This window comes from Miscanthus floridulus, chromosome 4 (genome assembly GCF_019320115.1).
Source record: "Miscanthus floridulus cultivar M001 chromosome 4, ASM1932011v1, whole genome shotgun sequence".
NCBI lineage: Eukaryota > Viridiplantae > Streptophyta > Magnoliopsida > Poales > Poaceae > Miscanthus > Miscanthus floridulus.
In genome coordinates, this window is record NC_089583.1 from 70,374,485 (window position 1) to 70,380,436 (window position 5,952).

Sequence of the window (5,952 nt, forward strand, 5' to 3'; positions counted from 1 at the left end):
GAAATTTCTTTCTCTCTTTCTCTCTCGGCCGCTAGCCTGTTTCCCCGATGCTGGCCCATCTCTGCGCAGCGCACACCCGCCGGCCCAGCAGCCCAGCCAGCGCGGACTCTGCCTTTCCCTCTCTGCTGGCTGACGGCCCGCTCTGCTCTTCATCCCACCGGCCCAGTGGCCAAGCCGCAGCAGTAGTGCGCTCCCACTCCTTGCTCAGGCTCGCTGACCAGCCATCCCCGCTTTCTCTCACTGTCATACGGGACCCGCACTACAGTGTCATCCCCAACCTTCCTCCCCGTGCCCGAGCCGGTTTCCGCATGGGGGAAAAAATCCGCGACCCGAGCCCGTTTTCCACGGTGATTTCCGTGTGGAGTGCACGCCCAGGCCTCTATATATAAGCTGCCCTCCCTCCCTCCGTGTTTCCTTTTCCGATCTACAAGCCGCCATCTCCCAAAACCGAGCCCGCAACCCTAGCTTGCCCGCCGTTCCACCGTTCCAACACTGTCGTAAGCACACCACCGAGACTCTCCGTGCCGTGAGCAAGGCTGCGGAGCTTTTATTTCTTTCTTTCTTGCTCTCGCTCGCTCGCTAATTGTCGCCGGACCTTGCAGGAACTGGATCACCGCCGTACCGAGCTGCAAGCCGTCGCCGACCCGTCTTCACCCTCGTTTTCGTCTACGGTGAGACCCCATTCACTCCTCTTTTTCCCCGTGTATTTACCAGGTGGAATCGTTGTCTCTAGGGCCATCTCCACTCTCGCCGGCGAGTTCCTCGCCGCTGTCAATGGCTGGCACCGCGCCGGAGACACTGTTCCGGCAGGCTACTTCCCATCTCCCTGTGTTTCATTTAATCTGAGCCGTCCATTTCCGATCCAGTGGCTCAGATCAGCCGAGACCCCTTCGTCGGCAATCTTGTTAAAGAGACCCTAGGTTTATTTATATTTCTTCCCGCAGTCCTGCTTAGATTGATAAATACAGATTGCCGATTTATTTTAATTCATAAATTAGTTCGTGTTATTTACAGAACTGCCATCTAGAGCCCATTTTCATCGTACCTTCTCTGTTTTAGGTCTGATTTGAATGCAATTTACGTCTATGTGATTGTAGCAACATGTAGATTAGATACATAAGGTTTTTAAACATCTTTTTCCACTGTTGGTGTACTATTCTAATCTATAGCCTTTGTTTTCTATGCATGATTGCCTCTAGATGCTTGTATGTTGCTGTGTTGATCGAGTGTAGACGGTGAGCACTACGTTGGTGACCAGGAGAACTTTGACGAGTAGGATCATCAGGATAACTTTGAACAAGGCAAGTATAGCATAGGATCTTCCTTGATGTCCTATTCACCATTAATTATTTAGTCATATGCATGTGTCTAATTTGTTACCCGTAAGACATCCTAGTTAATTGTTATCTTGTTCCTTGTTACCGATGGGATATACTTGCATATGGGTAGTTTGCTAGCGCTCAAGTTAATTACACATGATCTGAATAATGACTAATGCTTCTATGCAACCAGGAGTTAAACTTGCTTTTTAGCAACTTGATTATAGGGTGAGAGAGCTCTTGGCTTTTTACATGATGCTCTTGGCCCTCCCTAAGGACTTATCTGTCGGCAAAAGCTATGACTTATAGTACAACCGGGAGTGACACATGGCTCTGGCTTTAGTTAAGTAGAGAGACCTTTTCTAGCTTGTTAGTGGCTACCCGAAAGGGCATAAAAGGGGCTTGCCGAGTCGGGTATAGTGTGGCCTCTGTCCTTATGTGTATAGCCTACGTTGAATGTGCCATCTAGAATGGGAGCTCTACATCTGCTTGCCGATTGGAAACCTAGCGGCTACTAATTTTTTAGGAAAACCCTTGAAAGGCTTCATAGTGAACCCTGCTGATCTTCCTTGGTAGTGGGTCAAGAGATTAGCTACCTCGGGCGAAAGGGTAAATCATGGCTCACGGTGAAAGTATACAACCTCTGCATAGTATAAAACTATTATAACAGCCATGCTCACGATCATGAGCGGCCTAAAAGACTCACAGAATAGTGAAATCATTGATGTTATTGATTAATCATGAGATAAAATGTTGCTTTTATATCATGTGGTTTAATTGTGGCTTAAGCACAACTATATGCTAATTTAGTGTTAAAATCATGACTTATTAAAATACGAACCACAGTAAACCAGTGTCGTCTCTTTTGAGCTTCATGAACCCCATGCTATTTTTGTTAAGTACAAGATGTACTTATGCTTGTTTATTTTTATTACTTAGATAAAAATCCTGGATGGGTAATAGAAGGTGGAGGTAGTGAGTTTTCTGAGAAGTGCTAGGCGTATGTACCCCCAGTCAACCGTCCCTATGGTGTTTGGAGGCTTCGCTTGAAGATTAGAATATATGATTATGATTCTGCTACTTTGATGCAAGATTTGTCTCTATGTAAGCGATAATGTTATATTGTTATTCGTTATGTAATAAAGCACTACTTTTGATACTACTGTAATTTGTCTCTATATGTGTGATTTGACTTCCTAAACACATATATAGTTGATACTTAGTTTTGTTTTTAAAACTGGGTGTGATAAATTGATATCAAAGCTGTGTTGATTGTAGGACGTATGCATAGTTAGCACTAGTCAATTTGCAAAGCTTATTTTGTTATAAAACTCTTTTTCACCTCCTTGGCTCATTGATTAGACTATTTCCCATCCTTGTCATATTGTCTCCTCTTCTTGATAGCTTCCTTTGAGCTATTTATGCTTACCTCCTTGATCTTTTTGTTTCAATTGTTTTACTAAAATTTTGTGATCTCACCTTGTTCCAAATGCTCAATGGCCTTTTATCATCTCTAATTCACCTTTTAGGATGACCACCAGTTGAACAGAAGCACGCCTAGTGCTGATGTTGTGATGCATGCTTGTGTTGCTTGGTGTGTTGCTTATGTGTTGTCTCAATCTATGTGTTGCAAAGGAGGCCCCAAAGATAAAGTTTCAAAGTGAGCAAAACTCTTGTTAAGTGGGGTAGCATCCCCTACAAACCATGTTGATATCTATCATCCTTGCCATCTCTCATAAATCTTGAAACAAGGGAGCATGAAGACTTGAAGATAAGGCTTATCTTTCTCCCTAGTCTCTCTGAATCTTGGGACGAGATTCTTGTTAAGTGGGGTAGTTTATCACACCCTAAAATTTTTGATTTCGGGTTGTGAATAGAAAACACTAAATAAAATAAATGGTTTAAATATTTGTATAAGACTTGACAAGACTAATTTAAGTTTTAGCAAATTTGGTTATAGAAAATTGTGATATTTCAAACTTTTCCAAACTAATTTGGTGGGCTCTTTCCTAATGTGATGTTTGCTTGTTGCATGACTATGTGTTGTGATTGTGAAAAGTTTTAAAGCACATTTAGTAAGTTGTTTATCTTTCTCGGGTTTGTTTCTATCTTTTTCTGTAATCGAATCTCTACACTCTTGATCTTAATCTTTTCATTTGGAGTTTCCAAGATCCATTCCTTCTGCTCCAAATCACTCATTTGAGTTCATCATCCATCAACCTATCTCTCAAAACTAATCAGGAATTTTTCTAGCTTTTTTGTAACTTATTTTCACTTTTCTGTGAGAACAATCTAATTTTTTGATGTTCCAAAATATCTTTTTGTGAGCTCCAAATGCTTATTTGGGTTCACTGTGTTCTAAAATGTCTTTGGGAATTTCCCTGAATTTTTGGATCTTTTGGAGTATTATTCGCATTCTAACTTTAATTCTAGACTTTCCTAGAATTATTTTTATTCACAAAATGAATTAATTCCAAAAATAATAAAATATCTTGTTTTTCCACTAACCTCAAATCCTACCAATATATATATATGCCAGTGATCTACTTGATGTGACCTTTTTAGAAGTACAACCCGTTTTCGTAGCCGCCGCTCCTATCTCTGTAGATCTAAAGCTGATGTTTTGAAACCCTACAACTCTAGTTAGCTATCCCAGCCAGCTCGAGCGTCTCCGGCAAAAACCAACACCAGCACGAGGTTCGTCTCGTCATTCTCTACTCCATGGTGTTTCCTTTTTTTATTCGAATCCATGCCTGAGTCATCTAATGCTTACTTTTCCTCTCTTTTGCCGACGAGTTCTTTCGGTTAACTCCATGGGTGCTCTTCATTCTTTATCGTTCCTGGCTGAGGTGAGCTTCACTACGGAACCTCGTCTTGGACGCCCTGCACCACCCTGTTGCCACTTCTTTGGGAGGGTTTGGCCTCACCCTTGCTAGCCACTACACTAGGCTGACGCCCCAGCTGATGTTCGGTCTGAGCAAGCATCACACGCACCACCACAAGTTGTGTCACCCCCTACTGTGGGATGGACCAAGGAGAACTACACCAAGCTAGGAAACAACGCATCTGAATCTCAAACCCTACTAATCGGGTTGCTATAGGCCTACTACTTTGACATAGAGATAGTTGTGGAATATTTCTGCGAGGAGAACAAGCATCCCCTCGAGGACACCTATTGGAAGTCTAAGGTGTGCATCTCCATCTGGGATGAAGCTAAGGGAGCTTTTTAGGTATACTCAGTCTACAACCATAGGGTTAGTCATGCCACTATGGAAGAAAGCATGGACAATGCAGCTTTTGAAGCCTATATGGGTCTCCGCGCTTGACGTTTTTGGGATATGATGGAGGATCAATTCTAGTTCCTTCCTCACTATCACCATGAACTAGGATGGGCAATGATGAAGCCTAAAGGTATGGACCCAACTACTATAGTGATGGTCAACTTTGCCCATGTGCTGATGAAGCGAATGAGTGGCTTGAGGAAGAACTGAAGGCACAACAGGAGGCTTGCAAGCGAAGCCAAAAGATGGTGGATGACTATAGAGAGAGCTTCAAGATGCCAAAGATGTATGATTAGCTTCTAAAAGCATCTAGGCCCCTAGTTGGGTTTTGGTGATTATTGACAATACGTGATTACTATGACTAACATGTGTTTTGCAGAGGCAATTAAGTTAGGTCACGGTAATGGAGATCGATTGGGCCATCATGGTGGTCATACCCCTACGATGGAAATCATTTCAATTTTCAAAGGATGGACGACAAGGTTAAGGATGGACTAGTTCTAAGTGTCGCTTGGTGTTGAGGAGACATTTAGAGTAGTTTAGGACTTTGTTTTTCCTTTGGCCGTACTATTAAGGGGGGTATGGACGGGTAGCTTGACCTAGGTGAGTCTAGTGAGTTAGGTGTGGTGCACACTTGCTAAATCTAGCACTAGGTAGCTCCTAAAAAGCCCTTAGATCCATTGGAGCAAACTACATTCACATATGATCGAGAGTTGAAAGTGAATGGAGGGTCAAATGCTGACCGAATGCTGGTTTCGGAGTGACCGGACGCTGGCGTAGAGTTTGGTCAGTTCATTTGATCAAGGTGAAATCATCTGGACGCGATCAGACGCTGAGAGGTGAGTGACCGGACACTAGGTGCTAACGTCCGATCGACTCTAGTAAGGTTCCAGAGAGGGAAAATCATGACCCGACGCATCCGGTCAGTGCTGACCGGACGATGTCCAGCGTCCGGTCACAACTTAAGCACTGGAGTTCAGGGAGAACTGACCGGAGTGTCCGGTCAACATGACCAGAGCGTCCGGTCACCCCATAGAGGCACATAACGGTTCATTTTTCAACCAAGGTTATAAATACTTTCTCCATTTGTGTGAGGGGATACTTTTGCTATTCCAATAGCTGAGAAACACCTTTGAGAGTGCCAAGAAGAGCAAGATCCTAGTGAGGTGATTGAGATTTGAGAATCCCAAAGAGAGCTCCCATTAGTGAAAGCAAGAGTAGCAAAGTGTGCATCCACCCTTCTCATTAGGCTTATCGTGGTCAAGTGAGAGTTCATGCTTATTACTCTTAGTGATTGCCATCACCTAGACGGCTTGGTGGTGATTGGGAGCTTAGTGATCATCCGACGGAGC

The 5,952-nt window shown here is 43.5% G+C and overlaps 1 long non-coding RNA gene across 1 annotated transcript; it reads left to right on the forward strand.

The window, feature by feature from the left end:
• Window positions 1–395: 395 nt before the first annotated feature.
• Window positions 396–2,311, forward strand: LOC136552990 (uncharacterized). The gene is made up of 3 exons (XR_010782904.1): window positions 396–497; window positions 603–671; window positions 2,259–2,311. It is a non-coding gene; the product is annotated as an uncharacterized lncRNA (long non-coding RNA).
• Window positions 2,312–5,952: the final 3,641 nt, after the last annotated feature.